Consider the following 17,585-nt stretch of genomic DNA (forward strand, 5'->3'; position numbering starts at 1 on the left):
TGCCTAAATTTTATGAGTCTTTTAACTTTGAAGTCTCTCTTTATTCTCTCTCTCTCTCTCTCTCTTTCTCTCTCTCTCTCTCTTGCTCTTTCTCCTCTCCCCTCCTTGGTGTGGTTTTTTATTTATTTGAAAACAAGACAGATGGAAAAAGAGCACTCCCATCAACTGGTTCACTCCCCAAATGCCCACAATAGGCTGAAGCTGAGAGCTGGGAACTCAGTCCAGATCTCCCATGTGTGTGGCAGGAGCCCAATCAGATCACTCGCCACCACCACTGCCTCCAAGGGTCTGCCTTGCCAGAGAGCTGGAGATGGGCACTGAACCCAGGTGCTCCCATACAGGCTGCAGGCATCTTAATCAGTAGACCAAAGGCCTGCCTCTTACTTCTCCCTAATTTCTACCGTTTAAATGACTTTTATTTGAGCAAAATGGTTTTTTTTTCTCCATCTCTTTTTTTACTTTTTAAATATTTTATTGCAAAGGCAGAGTGAAAGTGATCTCCCATCTCCTGACTCACTCCCCAAATGCTTCACCACAGCCAAGGCTGGGCCAGATTGACCCAGGAGCTCAGAACTCAATCTGGGTCTCTCACATGGGTGGTAGAACCGGAATGGAGAGCAGAACCTGTTGACTCCAACCCAGCCACTCTGTTATGAGATGCCAGAGTCCAGCTTAACCACTGTGCCAAACTCTTGCTCCACCCCAACTTCTCTTTCACATTTCGGTCTGCGATCCAGATTATCTATGCATGAGATCACAGGACACTGAACATGTACAAATCAGAGAGTATCATGCCCTACAGCTGTGCTGTCCAATAGGGTAGCCACTAGCGCCACATGTGGCTATTCAACTTTAAATTAGCTAAAATAAAATGAAAGATTGAGTTTTAAAAGTGCCCAATATCTAGCATATTGTGGCTGCTGTGTTGGGTAGCAGAGATATAGAACACTATCACTGGCCAGTGCCGTGGCTCACTTGGCTAATCCTCCGCCTGTGGCGCCAGCACACCAGGTTCTAGTCCCAGTTGGGGTACCAGTTCTGTCCCAGTTGCTCCTCTTCCAGTCCAGCTCTCTGCTGTGGCCCAGGAAAGCAGTGGAGGATGGCCCAAGTGCTTGGGCCCCTGCATCCGCATGGGAGACCAGGAGGAAGCACCTGGCTCCTGGCTTCGGATCGGTGCAGCACCCCGGCCATAGCAGCCATTTTGAGGGGTGAACCAACAGAAAAGGAAGACCTTTCTCTCTCTCTCTCTCTCTCTCACTGTCTAACTCTGCCTGTCAAAAAAAAAAAAAAAAAAAAAAAAAAAAAAAAAAAAAACCAACAACTATCACCAAAAATTCCAGGGCTGCCTTGAAAAGAACATAGATTAGCAACAGATCATCATTTTGAGTCCCACCTTCATCACTGAGAGGCAGAGAGAGAGATTGCACACTCACTGGTTCACTCCCCCAAATGCTCACAACGACTGGAAGATGGGCATGCAATTCCCGGCTCCCACGGATGGCAGGAGTCTAATTACTTAAGCCTTTACTGCTGCCTCCCGGGATCCGCATTGGCAGGAAGCTGGAGTGAGGAGCTGGAGTGGAGATCAAAGCCAAGTACTCTGGAGTGGGAATTGGGTTTCTAAATAACATCTTGACTGCTAGGCCAAACACCAGCCCCACCCGCTTCATCTTTTACTAGACTTGTAACCATGGGAAGTTTCTTAAAATCAAAGCTTCAGTTATTTAAATTATAAAATAGAAATACAAATGCCTATACCAGTACAGTAGTATAATGCCCAATATAATTTTTTAGCTTATTTATGTGAAAGGCTGAGTTACACAGAGAGAGAGGCAGAGAGAGGGGCAGAGGTCTTCCAGCTGCTGGATTACTCCCCAGCTGGCTGCAATGGCCAGAGCTGAGCTGATCTGAAGCCAGGAGCCAGGAGCTTCTTCTGGGTCTCCCACACTGGTGCAGGGGTCCAAGGACTTTGGCCGTCGTCTACTGCTTTCCCAGGCCGTAGCAGAGAGCTGGATCAGAAGTGGAGCAGCCGGGACTTGAACTGGCGCCCACATGGGATGCCAGCACTGCAGGTGGAGGCCATACCCAGCCCTATGCCCAGCACATTGTAATGGCTTAAGAAAACTGGTATTACTGCTGAGGAATTGAAAATTCAAGCTTCTGAGATCCAAATTAGATACCAGTATTTTCTTCAAATCCTGAATACTCAACAAACCTTGCTGGTTATCTGAAAAAGTAAATTTAATTAAAAATTTAAAGCATCATAGAATAGTTACATATTCATGTTCCTTTGTTTCTGACAGCAAACTTTAATAGGAGAAAAGCAACTTGAATTGTTCTGGAGAAGCCCCTAGACTCAGCTCTTGAAACCCATAGATTGAGCCAGAAGATGTCTGACTCCCAAACCGCCCTTATATCTAATTCGGGAATATACTGGACAAACGTCTGTTTTTGTACACACGGTCTCTCAGCTATCTCAGTGCCACAGGAGGAGCAATGAGGCAAAGTCAGTGCAACCCCTTTCTCTTGGAGGCAAAAACCCATGTAAGTTACACATTTCCAAAGTACTGCAGCTCACCACTGCCTCCGCCCCTCCCCCCTCCCCATCTCAGATCGATATGGAGCCTGTGTGACAGCTTCCAAAGCCGAGACTCAGAGCCGCGGATCATGTGCTCAGAGCTTAATCCCTCGCAGCAGAGGACCCGTTCCAGTGAGGAATGCTGGCAGCCAGGGCCAAGATAAGCCCAGAGTCATTTAACAATAGTTTTACCAGCTGCAATGACACAAAACTACCCAAACGAGAACAACCAGGAGGAGCGTTGAGGAGTCCACAACTCCTCGAGAAAGCAAGTTCAGATCATTGCTGATGTCACACTAACTTGGACGGTACAGTTTTTCCAAGCTTCCTTTAAAAAAAGCAACAAGATTATGCAATAAGCTGATTAAAAAGATAGAGGATGATACTCTGTCCTTGCTACTCCAAGCCAGATTGCAAAATATACTCATTAAAGAAACCTTTAGTTTGTCCCCTCGCTAGACCTTAAGTTGAGTTTAAAATAGGTTTTCGGGGCCAGCGCTGTGGCGTAGCAGGTAAAGCTGCTGCCTACAGCGCCAGCATCTCACAAGGGCTTCAGTTTGAGTTCTGGCTGCTCCACTTTTGATCCAGCTCTCTCCTCTGGCCTAGGAAAGCAGTGGAAGATGGCCAAGTGCTTGGGCCCCTGCACCCATGTGGGAGACCCAGAAGAAGCTGCCGGCTATCAGCTTCGGATTGGCATGGCTGCGGCTATTGTGGCCATCTTGGGAGTGAACCAGTGGATGGAAGACCCCTCTCTCTCTCTGCCTGTCCTCTCTCTGTGTAATTCTGTCTTTCAAATAAATAAATAAATCTTTAAAAATAAATAAAATAGGTTTTCTTTCATACAAAAAAGTAACACATAAAGGGAATTACCGCTCTTGGAAGTGTTCAACCCAGTAACTGATGGGAAGTACTGGACAGGCGAAGACATGAGGTTGAATGATGGAGGCTCTTCTCTTATCCTCAGTGTGAACAAATACAGTTCTAGTCCCTCTGTTACTGCCAAATAAAATGCTGGATCAAGCCAACCCTTACCATCTAAACTGATTGTAGCTGAAAAAAAAAAGTAACTTTGTAATGTGGAAATGAGAATAAAAACTACCACTAACTGAGCACTTAATATATTTTAAATGACTCACATGTGTTAACAACTGTACATGATCAGCAGAGAATTTCACCTCCCACTTTACAGATGAGTAAACTAAAATACAGAGAGCTGTGACAATTTGCTCGAAGTCACACAGCTAGTAATTTCCAATAACAAGAGCCAGAGCCTAAGCTTGGGCAGTCGGGCTCCACTTTACACTCTCGCCTCTGTTGGCTGCTGGATAAAGATGTACTTATGGGCGCCAATTCCTTCCTATGCACAGACCTAAGACCACATGCCTTAGAACCCATGATTGGTTCTAGAACTCAGTTAACATGAGGCGCCTCAAACATTTGACTGAAGCCTATCACTATCATCAGACTTACTTCTTGGTGTTCAAAACTCCTACTTGGGAGAGCATGTTAGCTGTCCATTTTGAAGTTAAGAGGTATAGCGTAACGGCATTATTTTAGTTCTAAATCAACCCGCACCTGAAGTCAGAACAGTTCATAAATCTCTCTCTCTCTCTCTCTCTCTCTCTCTCTCTCTCTCTGTGTGTGTGTGTGTGTGTGTATGTGTTGTATGAATGAATAAATTTCCCTTAAAAAAGAAGTCAGAACAGTTCATAAATCTCTCTCTCTCTCTCTCTCTCTCTCTCTCTCTCTCTGTGTGTGTGTTGTATGAATGAATAAATTTCCCTTAAAAAAAAAAAAAAACAACTCTGGGGTTAGCACGCAGCACAGCCCGTTAAGCTGCTGCTTGCAATGCCTGCATCCCTATCAGAGAACTGGCTGGAGGCCCCCGGCTGCTCTGCTGCTGATCCAGCTCCTTGCTAATGCACCTGGGATAGCAGCAGAAGATGGCCCAAGTGCTTGGGCCCCTGCTACCCATGTGGGAGACCAGGTAGAATTCCTAGCTTCTGACTTCAACCTGGTTCAACCCTGGCTGTTGCAACCATTTGGAGAGTGAACCAACAGATGGACCATCTCTCTCTCTCTGTCTCTCTCTCTCTCTCTGATGCTCTGCCTTTCTAACAAATAAATAAATCTTTAAAGGAAAGAAAAAAGAACAAAAACCTGTCTGTATTTCAACAGAAGGATCCATAACCACTCTCCTCCAGCCACTGCTGTCGGCACCCAGCCAGGGAGACTGTTGTGGGGGTGGGGCCAGGACCTCAGCCAGTCTCCGCAGAGGGAATCCCAGGGCTTTTTTAGATATTACCACAGAGGAGAAGCACTCTCCCTACTGGACTTGAACCTGGGGAAATAAGAGCCTGGAGATACTGCACCAAAGCAGCTGGAATTCACCACAAGGAGCCAGCATAACAGCCCCATCAGAAGGAAGGTGGCACCAGAGCAAGGAGGGAGGCTGAGCCCTGGGGACATCATTTGAGTCCTTTTCAGTGCCTCAAACCAGTGAATTCAACTTTGTAAGTCTTATCACTGGCGATTGCAAAGCTGTAAGACACCTGCTTACTATTTCTCAAGTTCATCGGCTTCTCTCTTCTCTCCCTGCTGCGTTTTGGTTCAAGCTGACATCACTTCTGTAGGATGCTCCAGTTGTGTATTCTTGCCTTACAAAGAACTGAAATGCAGTGGCTTAAAACAATAGTGATTTACCGTTGTCCTAGATTAGCAACCTGGGTCATTGCCCGGAAACAACAAATGGCTCCCTAAATCCCAGCCGTTCATACCAACCGGCCTTCCTCCCTCGCTGCTACTACGTGAGAGGAGGCTCTGTTCCGCTCCAAGTGCACTCCGATTTGGAGGCCCAGGGTGCAGGAGGATCCCCTATTCCCTGGGGAAGGTAAGAGCAGTGGCCCTGGAAAGCCTCAGTTCACAGGGACTCTGTTCTAATCTCTCACATCCCCCTGACCCAAGCCAACCCCTGGCTTTGAGGGCTCCCCAGAGCTGTCAGGGTAAATCACGTTGGCACCCAAGGCCCTCTATGAGTGCTTAAGATAAGGAGCTGTGCACAGCTGTGATTTGGATGTGTGTGTCCCTCAGAAGTGGAGATGTTGGGAAACTTAATCCCCAGGCGGGGTTGAAGGTTTTGGAGGTGGGGCCATTGGGAGGCAATTCGAATCAGATGAGGTCACAAGGATAGAGTCCCAGGAAGGCCTTAGTAGCTTTTCACCCTCCATGTTTAGTCTCCTTGACTTTATGCTGAGTGTATAATAAAGAAGACGGCAATGGACTATGTAGCCAAATATGGCTTAAGCAGTAAGGCTCACTTTCTCTGGCGGTATCATTGTCGGGCTTGGTTCATTCAGGAGCACAACAATGTCATCAAGTACCCAGCCCAGGTACTTTCTACCTTTCCTCTTTGCCATCCCCAGCCTGCTGGTCTTCATCCTCAGAATGTTCCCTCATGGTCACAAGAAGGCTGCCATAGCTCCCGGAATTGTGTTATATCTAATTCTCTTCCCCACTTTCTCCCACCCACCATCCAAAAAAAAAAAAAACTTTCCTAGAAACATCTCAGACTCTCCTTCAAATTCATCCACTGGGATTGGGTTACATGCTTATGCTTTAATAATAAAAGCTAGTATTTGCATTTTTAGCCTCTAGAGTTGGTAAGTGGGTTCTGGCAGCAGGGAATAAAAGGTGAGGAGAGACAGGCTGTTGGGAAGGAACCACAAGTCTCAGCCGTGTGGAGCCGGCGTATGCCTGACAGTTCATGGGCCATGCCATTGGAATGCCACTCATTTAATATTAATCAGGAAAGCCCTCACCATCTACTCCCTGGCTACAACCCTAGTGGGATTATCAAAGCAGGGGCTATCAAAACTCCCCAGTAGGGTGAGTGTGGGAGTAGTGGGGAAGACGCCCCTCGGGATGTCTACATCCCATATTGAACAGCCCAGATTCACATCCTGGCTCCACTCCCAATTCCAGCTTCCTGCTGGTGTGCAGCCCGGGAGGCAGCAGGGTCCCTGCCACCCACGTAGGAGACCCCGATGGAGCTCCTGGCTCCTGGCCATGGCCTGGCCCAGCCCCAGCTATTGTGGGCACTTGGAGAATGAACAAGTGGGTGATGAGCTCGCTCGCTCTCTCTCTCTCTGACTTTCAATTTTTTTATACATTTAAAGCTCCTCCCTAAGCGGACTTGTGAAAATACCTTTACTGCCACTGCCACACACACAGCCATTCTGAGAGTCACCTCGTTTTCCAGATATGGAAACCAAGCAGCACAGAATTGGAGTGAGGCGGAGCCCACCAGCTACTAAACTGTAGGCTGCTGTTTGAACCGGGCCTGTCTGGTTCCGAGGTCCTTGCTGTCCATAAAAACAGAACAGCAGCCAAAAAGAAAGAGTTAAAGAGACAAGAACAAGCCAGTGCCGCGGCTCACTAATCCTCTGCCTTGTGGCAGGTTCTAGTCCCGGTCGGGGCACCGAACCGGATTCTGTCCCGGTTGCCCCTCTTCCAGGCCAGCTCTCTGCTGTGGCCAGGGAGTGCAGTGGAGGATGGCCCAAGTGCTTGGGCCCTGCACCCCATGGGAGACCCGGAAAAGCACCTGGCTCCTGCCTTTGGATCAGCGTGGTGCGGCAGCTGCAGCAGCCACTGGAGGGTGAACCAACGGCAAAGGAAGACCTTTCTCTCTGTCTCTCTCTCTCACTGTCCACTCTGCCTGTAAAAAAAAAAAAAGAGAGAGAGAGAGAGAGACAAGAACAGGCCTCAGATGCCCCGGAAGGGCAGACAGCTTCATGGCCTGGCAGCCTTGTCTAAGCAGGACAAGCTTCCCAGGAGGCGTGCAATGTCTGTCCTCAGCTATCTTGGGAAGATAACACAGAGCGGTGCTTTCGAAATGTCTGAATGAATGAACTGCAAGCTGCTACATTCCGGCCACCTAGCCCTGTAAGACGGGCTCAAGCAGAAGACCCGAGGAAGGAGGTCCCAGGCCAAGGAGCTGGATAAACAGGTTGTTTTTGCCTCTGTGTGGCGAGTGCTATTAGGAACTTATGAGTAGAGGGCAGGGAGTTAGAAACCCCTACCCCCACCGCTGAGGTCATCCCCATGTCCCAGGACAGTGCAATCACTCATGTTCAAAACAAGGACCCTGAGTCACGAGGAAGAGCTGGACCCGTTCACCAGGACAGGGGTTGGCAGTGTTGGGGAAACATTTCCTTCCAGAATGGCCCACAGGAAAACCCCATGGCCCTTTGAAAATATAAACTTCAGGGGCTGGTTGGCTTGTGACTTGGTTCAAGGAGGAGTGCACACAGCTTTTTTTCTTCAGGCAATCTAGTAAGTAATTTGCATAATTAAACTTTCCAATAATCCTTTGAGGTAGATAGTTTTTATTTCCTCACTTTTAAAGTTTATTTATTTCAGAGGTAGAGTTACAGATAGCGAGAGGGAGAGACAGAGAGAAAGGTCTTCCATCTGATGGTTCAAACCCAAATGGCCGCAATGGCTGGAGCTGCGCCGATCCGAAGCCAGGAGCCAGGAGTCAGGTGCTTCTTTCAGTCTCCCACGTGGGTGTAGGGGCCCAAGGACTTGGGCCATCTTCCACTGCTTTCCTGGGCCATAGCAGAGAGCTGGATCGGAAATGGAGCAGCCGGGTCTCGAACTGGCACCCATATGGGATGCCAGCGCTTCAAGCCAGGACATTAACCCACTGTGCCACAGCACTGGCCCCTTAAAAATTTTTTAAATAACAGTGTATACTGATCAAATCATGGTAATTAGCATTTCTATTTCATTTATTTTTTTAAAGATTTATTTTATTTATTTGAAAGGCAGAGTTACAGAGAGGCAGAGGCAGAGGCAGAGAGAGAGAGAGAGAGAGAATCTTCCATCTACTGGTTCACTCCCCAACTGGCTGCAACAGCTGGAGCTGCGCCAGCCTGAAGTCAGGAGCCAGGAGCTTCTTCCAGGTCTCCCATGTGAGTGCAGGGGCCCAAGGACTTGGGCCATCTTCTACTGCTTTCCCAGGCCATAGCGGAGAGCTGGATCAGAAACAGAGCAGCCGGGACTCAAACTGATGCCCATGCGGGATGCAGGCACTGCAGGTGGCAGCATTCCTGCTCCCTCTACATTTCTTTATATTTGGAGCCTTTGAATGTCTCTCTTCTAGTTCTTCATAAAATATATAAATAGGTTATTATGAGCTAGAAAAAACCTTTATTATCTATTGTAAAACAAACAACCCCAAAGTTTGGTGGTGTAAAATAAATACTTCTCCCACACAGTTGGGTCAGGGGAAACAATCTTTTCTCTTTCTTTCTTTTTTTTTTTTTTTTTTTTTTTTTTTATTAGACAGAGAGGGAGAGAGACAGAGATGTTTCTTTTTTTCTTTTTTCTTTCTTTCTTTCTTTCTTTTCTTTTCTTTTTTTTTTTTTTTGAGAGGCAGAGTTAGTGAGAGAGAGACAGAGAGAAAGGTCTTCCTTCTGTTGGTTCACTCCCCAAATGGCTGCTACAGGCAGCACTACGTTGATCCGAAGCCAGGAGCCAGGCGCTTCCTCCTGGTCTCCCATGCAGGTGCAGGGCCCAAGTACTTGGGCCATCCTCCACTGCACTCCCAGGCCACAGCAGAGAGTTGGCCTGGAAGAGGGGCAACCGGGAAAGAATCCGGCGCCCCAATTGGGACTAGAACCTGGGTTGCCGGCGCCACAGGCGGAGGATTAGCCAAGTGAGCCGCGGCGCCGGCCGATCTTTTTATATTTTTAAATTCATATATTTTTTTCAGGTGCCGAGAGTAAGGGTCAGAGAAGTTGGACAACTTGGCAGGAGCTCTCAGCTCCGGATTGTTCTAAGCCAGAATCAGATCCTTCTGCCAGGAGGCTGAGGTGCATTCTGGGATGTTCACTCCCCAGAAACATTGCTTCCTGGGAAAGGTGGTGACAGGCTAGCATCCGGGTCTAAGTAGAAAATCCACATCGTGTGCTTACAAACACCAACAAATGTGGGATTGAGGGATTCTATCAATAGAAATGAGAGAACCTTTATTTATTTTTTAAAGTGGGTGCCGTGGGGCCGACGCCGTGGCTCACTTGGTTAATACTCTGCCTGCAGCACCGGCATCCCATATGGGCGCCGAGTTGTAGTCCCAGCTGCTCCTCTTTCAGACCAGCTCTCTGCTGTGGCCCGGAGGGGCAGTGGAGGATGGCCCAAGTGCTTGGGCCTCTGCAACCGCATGGGAGACCAGGAGGAAGCACCTGGCTCTTGGCTTCAGATCAGCGCAACGCCAGCTGTTGCAGCCATTTGGGGAGTGAACCAGCGGAGGAAAGTCCTTTCTCTCTGTCTCTCTCTCACTGTCTGTAATTCTACCTGTCACACACACACACAAAAAGTGGGTGCAGTACAATGTTCTATCCATGTTTATGAAAATATTTACTAAAGAATTCAGCTTGGAGGAGAAGTGCTTTGCTGCCCAGATCATCCATTTATCCCTTATTTTCTATAACTTGGGCTGCAAAATAATAACGCGGACTGCTGGGCCCTTCCCTGGGTCTGCTGGATCAGGATCTGCATTTTAACAGCATCCCCAGGTGATTCGAGTGCACCTTCAGTTTGGGGGCCCGCGTTCTGCATGAATACCTTTCCCTGGCATTCTGCCTGCCATGGAGGATTCTGTGCTATGGGTCTCTGAAAATCAGACACCTAAGTAGATCAAGTTGTGGGCTACAGAAGATGAGTTTTATATCAAAGCAACACCTGCTACCTTTGCGACTGGAGTTGCGTTCACTTTAGCTTTGTCTAATAATTCTTGACTCGGGTTTCAGGAAATCTGCAGTCAGACAAGAGGCCAGGGGACACCGTGGGGAGAAAGAAGCCAGCAGGAAGGTAAAGGGCAGTGTGTTCTCCCGTGGCACAGAGCAGGCCCGTGCTGCCCTTCCCAGCCTATCGGGTTCCCGCAGGGGTCAGGTGTGAAGCCCATTAGCTGATGTGCCCACTGGGTGGTCTGGACGTTGAACAAAGGCCCCTCCCACCTGGAACCCTCTGCTATCTCACAAATGTTTCAATGGCTCCGCTGAAAGCCAGGAAACAACAGCTGGTGAATAATCTCATTATATATTAATAGAGTGGCACTGACCCATCCAGGTCCCCCAGTACTCAACAAACAGAGCATCCTTTCTTTCTGGGGCGAAGGGGCAGTTGGGCCAGCCTGCATCACACTCCCAGGGAGGCCCTGCGGAAGAATGCACAGACAGGACTCAGCGGACTCTTTGAAATGAAAATCAAGCTGGGCTGAGGGAGGCTGGGAGCCAGTATCCGCCTTGAGTCCCCAGACTTGACCAGAAAGTAGGAAGCTTCCCGCCCCTACCCTGCCTCTGACTTCCAATTGTGCAGCTCATCCTGTGAAAGCAACACAGAGCGGTCAGAGGGAGGTGACAATCCTGAAAGATAGGTGCGGGCCATGTTTCATACCAGGACTGGCTGGTGGTTTGATGTTAGTGGAGGCAAACAAAACCAAAAGTGACAACCCCTCCGGTTAATGAGTGCTGGTGTCTGGGCCAGCAGCACGTCCAACACTGCAGAGAATTGCAAAGGAAGAAGCCACCATCTGTGACTTCAAGGATCTTCATTTTGCTGGAGGATTTCTTATGGACGAATGACTAGAAGCAAGGTTGTAGGATACGGGCGTGAAAGATGTGTATGTTCGCAATGATCACCAACGTATACGGAGAAGGAAAGTTAAAATGCTTTGATTAAACAACTATTTCTGGAGATTTTGTCAATCCCTCCTCCTTTTTTTTTTTTTAACTTCCTGGAGAAATGAAATGCTTTCTTTAACATTATTTAACATTTACTAAAACCGCACTGGGAATTCCTGCCCCAATTCTTTCAGTGTGCAATAGACAGAAGCTGCCAGGAGGGAGTCCTTGGATTGATTTTCCATGTGTTCCAGGGGTGAACAGTCTAGGGCCAGCGAGAATGCTGGGAATTTCTTGGAACCACAGTTCCTGCTCTGTACCCTTTGGGTCAAGGACTCTGTTCATTTTATGTGTCAACTTGGTTGGGGCCCAGCGCCCCGCTGTGTGGTCAAACACTCTGGATGTTTCTGTGAGGGTGTGTTTGGACGAGACCCAGATGGAGTAGACGGAGTCAGTTAAGCAAATTGTGGTGAGCATGGGTGAGCCGGATCCAGTGTGAGGGGTGCTGTCCGAAGAGAACAAACGGCCGACTTTCCCCGTGCCGGAGGGGATTCTCCAGCCTGGAGCCGCGGCCTTGCTGCTCTCAGAGTCTCCAGTCTGTCAGGCCACCCTGCAAATTTTGTGCTTGCCAATCTTCCTAACTGTGTGAGCCAACTGCCCACAACAAATCTTTCTATGTTATTTTTTTTTAAAGATATTTCTTTGCGAGAGAGGCAGAGAGAACTCCCACCTGCTGGTTCATTCCCCAGATGCCTGCAACAGCCAGGACTGGGCAGGGGTAGAAGCCAGGGTTCAAGAACTCCAGCCAGGTCTCCCATGTGGGTGGCAGGGACCCAACTGTTTGAGCCACTGCGTCCCAGGGTCTGCGTTAGTGGGAAGCTGGCATCAGGAGCTGGAGCCAGGAGTTGAAGCCAGAGACACTTTGCTATGGGACTTGGGCTTCCATCCGAATGGCCAGGCCAACACCTGAGCCAATTTTATCTTTGAATTCCATTTTCCGTGACCTCTCCTGTTCTCCGAGGGGCCATCGGTTCCTGCTGTGGCCAGCATCAGCACTCCGAAGCAGAGGCTGGCTAATGCAAGTGGAATGAGGTGTTGTCCAGCGCGCGGCGGAGACCGGCTGCTCATCCATACCTGGCAGCCTTGCCTCTAGTGCCGCTCCTTGTTCTCACTGATGGGCGTGCACTGCTGGTCAGAGGCCATCACCTGGCCTTTCCCACCCCTTTTCCTGCCCCTTGTCCCTTTGCAGCAGGCCCAGTGAGGGACTCCTCGGAGGTGATGGCAGACCCCAAGATGGAGGGAACCTGAAAGACCAAAGGGTCAGGTCCCCTTTTTGCCCCACCCCCAAACTGGGCTGCTCTGGAAGCAAGAGATAAACCTCTAGTTTGTTAAATTACTGAGATCTGGGAGTTGTTTGTCAGCCTATCCAAACTAATGCATATGAGAGTTTTACCATTAGGAGAAAGACAATAGAAAGACTAGAAAAAATAGACATATAATTTGAATCATTATTACCCATTCAGCTTTGCAGGGCCTAAAGGCAGAGTCCTGGCTAGGACTGGTTAGGACTCAGAGACAGCATGAGGAGATGGGGCTCCTGCTGCTGGCTGCCCTGGAGTGCAAGTCCAGGAAGTGCCATTCACACAGATTGTGTTGTTCCCTGGAGTTGTGCAGTGCACAGCCTGCCCATCTGTACAAAGCAGCCCTGCTCCTGGGAGTGGCAAAGCAAAGCAAAAGAGGGAGGAAGAGTAGAGGAAGGGAGGAGGAGGACAGCACAAAAGCACTCTGGACCTGTCCCTAGTACTGTCCTTCTAACTGTCGAGACCACGGAAAAGTCTGCCCGCACCTCCACTAATCAGGTTCCAGGCCAAATCTTGACTTTCAAGCCCATTTGTCCATGAAAAGAAGCACATATTCCCTGAAATAGTGTTTATAGGATTCACCTTAAGTTCTTGGCGGATGAAGGAAAAACAGACCTAAAGGAGGACGTATCTGTTATCCTGCAGTTAAAAAAATAAGGATTATTATTCCCATTTGTCACAGGAAACCTTTAAGACTCACATGTGTGATCAGCATCCCCCCGGCCCCGCCCTGTCCCCACACTTCTGGAAACTGGAACGTGTAGCAAGCAGAGAAAACAACGTTATCAGCCCCCAATTCAGCGATCACCAACATGTGGGAATCCTATTTCATCTGCATCCTTTGACCTTTATCCCTCCCGCCCACTTGCTACCTCTTCACTGGATCATTTTTAGAGAAATCCAAGACTTCCTGTCACTTCATTCATTGATGGTTTCCTATGGAGCCCTAAAAAATTAGATATTTTTGTAAAAAAAAACTACAATGTTGTCATCACACTTAAAGATGCCTTAATGTTAGCAAATGTTTGCTCAATATTCAAATTTCCACAAAAACCTTTTTAAAATGTGTATTCATTTTTATGTGAAAGACAGAACAACAGTGACAGAGAGAGAAAGAGATCGTCTGTCTTCTGGTTCATTCCCCAAATGACCATAACAGCTGGGGCTGGGCCAGGTGAAAACCAGAAGCCAGGAGATCCATCTGGGTCACCCAAGTCAGTGACGGGAACCCAAGTACTTGAGCCATCATCTGGTGCCTCCCAGGTTCATTTCCAGGAAGCTGGAGACGTGGCTTGAACCAAGGCTTGGACGCACAATGCCTACCCACCCCCTGTATTTTATTTCGCAATTTATTTAAATTAACATCCAAACACAGCCCATATGCTGCAGTAGACTAAGATGTCTCTCTTAATTTATTAATTTTTAAAAATTTTATTTGTTATACAAGTTTCATGTATTTCATATATACAGATTTAGGAACATAGTGACACTCCCCCTCACCCACCCACCCAAGCTCCAACCCTTCCTCCTCTTCCTCTTCCCTTTCCCATTCTCATTATTTTTTTTTTTTTTGACAGGCAGAGTTAGACAGTGAGAGAGAGAGACAGAGAGACAGAGAGAAAGGTCTTCCTTCCGTTGGTTCACCCCCAAATGGCCACTACGGTTGCCGCACTGCGCTGATCGAAGCCAGGAGCCAGGTGCTTCCTCCTGGTCTCCCATGCAGGTGCAGGGCCCAAGCACTTGGGCCATCCTCCACTGCACTCCCAGGCCACAGCAGAGAGCTGGACTGGAAGAGGAGCAGCTGGGACAGAACTGGCGCCCCAACCGGGACTAGAACCCGGGGTGCAGGCGCCGCAGGCCGAGGATTGGCCAAGTGAGCCATGGCACCGGCTCCCCATTCTTACTCTTAATTTTTACAAAGATCTGTTTTCAGTTTACTTAATGATCGTATAATTAACCCTACACTAAGTAAAAGAGTTCAACAAATAGTATGAAGAGGAAAAAAAAAAAAAAACTGTTCCTCCATGGAAGAGACAAGGGTTGTAAACACTCATAGAATCTCAACAAGTCTGCTTCACTCCAACACACTACATTTCAGGCACTCGATTAGTTACCTGGATCAGGGAACACATAGGATATCTCTTTTTTTGGGACTGGCTTATTTCACTAGGTATAGTGGTTTCCAGTTGCATCCATCTTAATTGCAAAAGACAGGATTTCTTTTTTTTTTTTTTACAACTGAGTAGTACTCTGTAGTCTATATACACCATACTTTCTTTATCTTTTGCCTTTTTTTTTTTTTTTTGCTTCTGATCCATTTGTTGCAAAAACTGTCATTTGTCCTGTTCTCCACATTCTGAATTTTTTTTTGACCGATTCCCTGTAGTGTCTTGGAACATGTTTCCCCAAGCCCTGGGTTTCCTTCCAAGCATCCTCTAGATCTTGAGCCTTGACCAACTCAGGTTGGATGTTTTGGACAAAGTTCCTTCCCAAGTGAAGTTGTGACCTTCCTAGTGCATCACACCATGAGCTCTTGATGTTTGAATGTCTCTCCTGCTTTTGATACTCAGACTAATTAGTGGCTTCAGGTCTTGCTAGCTGGATCCATCTATTATACAGTTCCCCACCAGCCTCTCCCCTGACAGTTTTAACAGCATTGATGAGCATTACTCAGATCTATTACTTCTCACGATTGCATAATTATGGTGTCCTGATTCCACCACCCCTCCTTCATCCATTAGCTAGAATGCTGCTAAAAGAAGACTTTTCCCTCAACAACAATTTAGCTACCCTGAAATACCATTCATATAGAAAAGACAAATGCTCAATTCTTTCCCTTTTTAAACCAGTTTTTAGTGTAATGAGTTGGTTCCCTAGCAACCTGTAAAGGTGACCCATGAGGGTTTTTTTTTTTCTGGTATAATTAGAAACTCATGGATTTGAACATATTTGATGTATTTCAATCCATTGCAGATGCTCAGATTATTCCGTCTTTGAGCAGGGGGACTCGCGTTGCCTTGGCTCCTAATGTAAGTCTTTTGGATACAACCCAGTCATCTTTGAAAGCCTTCTTGCATTCCTAGCATGACAAAGTGTCCATTTTGTGCCTAGACTCCGGAGTCAGGATCCACGGGAGCTCTGGCTCCCTGTAGCAACAAATGGAATGTAGAGACCACAGGCTGGTGCTGGGGTACCTATGGCTCCAGGGATAACCAAGGTTTCTAGGCCTTTTCAGTGCTCTGGAACAGACTGGCCCCTCTCTGATCTCATCTCCCACTCCCTTTATTCGCACAGCTCCCGGCACACACTCTCCCTTGCTTACTCTGCCTGTGAAAGGAACAGAGCGGGCCACTCCTGTCTGAGGATGTCATTGTCCTTGCTGTTCTCCAGCCACTGGCTCACTCCCTCGGGTCCTTCTGCTCTTTATCCACATGTCTGTTGCCCTTTAAGGCTGTCCTTGGACCCTAGCAACACTGAAAATGTGACCCCTGTCCCCTTCCCAATACTCTCTATTCACCATGCCTGCCTAATTTTTCTCTGTGGCGCCAATGCTCCAACACTGTGTATCTTCCTTGTGAAAAGAGTCAGCCCTCCAAATGTGCAGGTTCTGTATCCAGCCAGCTACAGTGGGGGGAAAGTACATTTGCACTGAACATCTGCAAGCTTTCTTGCCATTATTCCTTTTTTTTCTTTCTTTTTTTTTAAGATTTATTTTATTTGAAAGAGTTACAAAGAGAGAAGGAGAGGCAGAGAGAGAGAGAAAGGTCTTCCATCCACTGGTTCACTCCCTAATTGGCTGCAATGGCTGGAGCTGTGCCAATCTGAAGCCAGAAGCCAGGAGCTTCCTCTAGGTGTTCCCACGTGGGTGCAGGGGCCTAAGGACTTGGGCCATCTTCCACTGCTTTCCCAGGCCATAGCAGAGAGCTGGATCAGAAGTGGAGCAGCCGGCACACCATTATTCCCTATGAAGTGCAACAATGGTTTCCGTTGCATCAGGTATTGTAGGTACTCTGGAGATGACAACGCGGGAGGATGTGTGGGGGTTGTTAATATGCTAAGTAGGCCATTTCTACAAGGGGCTTTAGCATCCATAATCCCTCACAGGAATAATCCTAGCTAGCTTCCCATCCATTTATCCTTCTGGGATACCACGCTAGGAGGGCAGAAGTGTTTGTCTATTTGGTTCAAATCTGTATCTCAGGCATCTAGAACAGATCTGGCACCAAGTGACTGCTCAGTAACTTTTGTTGAAGGAATAAAGCAAGAGGGAATGAGACTATTGTGACGGACCTAGGTCCATCCAGTCTTTCTATTGTTGTGTTCCTTCGAGAGTCAGCCACATCCTCCAAATATCAGAAGCTGGTGGAGAATATAAAGCCCCTATCCCCCAACACACATATACCTTCTCTACTAAGTTGGGAAATAGGACTCAGGTCAGCCACACACACCTCTGTTGGCCTCATAGCTCATTGTGATGTTCTGAGTGTCAGGCTGAGCTGGGAAGTGAGCCAGTCTTGGGTGGCTCTCAATGGCCAAACGCTGTTGCTGCTGGAGCTGTTGTGTTCTCTCTCTCCCTCCCTCTTTCTCAGTATCTCTGGGTTTCAAGGGAAACAGATTTTGAGGAATAAATCAGAACCCTAGCTTTGAGAGAGCAATGACATACTGGAGCTGCTTTGTGGGCAATCAGAGAGAAGGGTTTCCAACGCAGCGGTATCCCACCCGGGTAGATGCATCTGGGAGCTCTCAGTATAGAAATCATTTCAAGCCGTGAAACCAAATGAGAAGAGACAGAAAGGAGTTGCAGGCTCAGGATGGATCTTTGGGACATTCAGATGCTTGAAGTTCAGGGAGTAGAGGAACCAGTGAAGGAGGCTGAGAAAGGCACCTTAGAAGGGAACGGGAAGCCATGAAGAATGTGCTGGATTGAAAGCCACGCAAGGAGTAGGGGATGGGCAACTGCCT

This window comes from Oryctolagus cuniculus, chromosome 9 (assembly GCF_964237555.1).
Source record: "Oryctolagus cuniculus chromosome 9, mOryCun1.1, whole genome shotgun sequence".
Classification (NCBI taxonomy): domain Eukaryota; kingdom Metazoa; phylum Chordata; class Mammalia; order Lagomorpha; family Leporidae; genus Oryctolagus; species Oryctolagus cuniculus.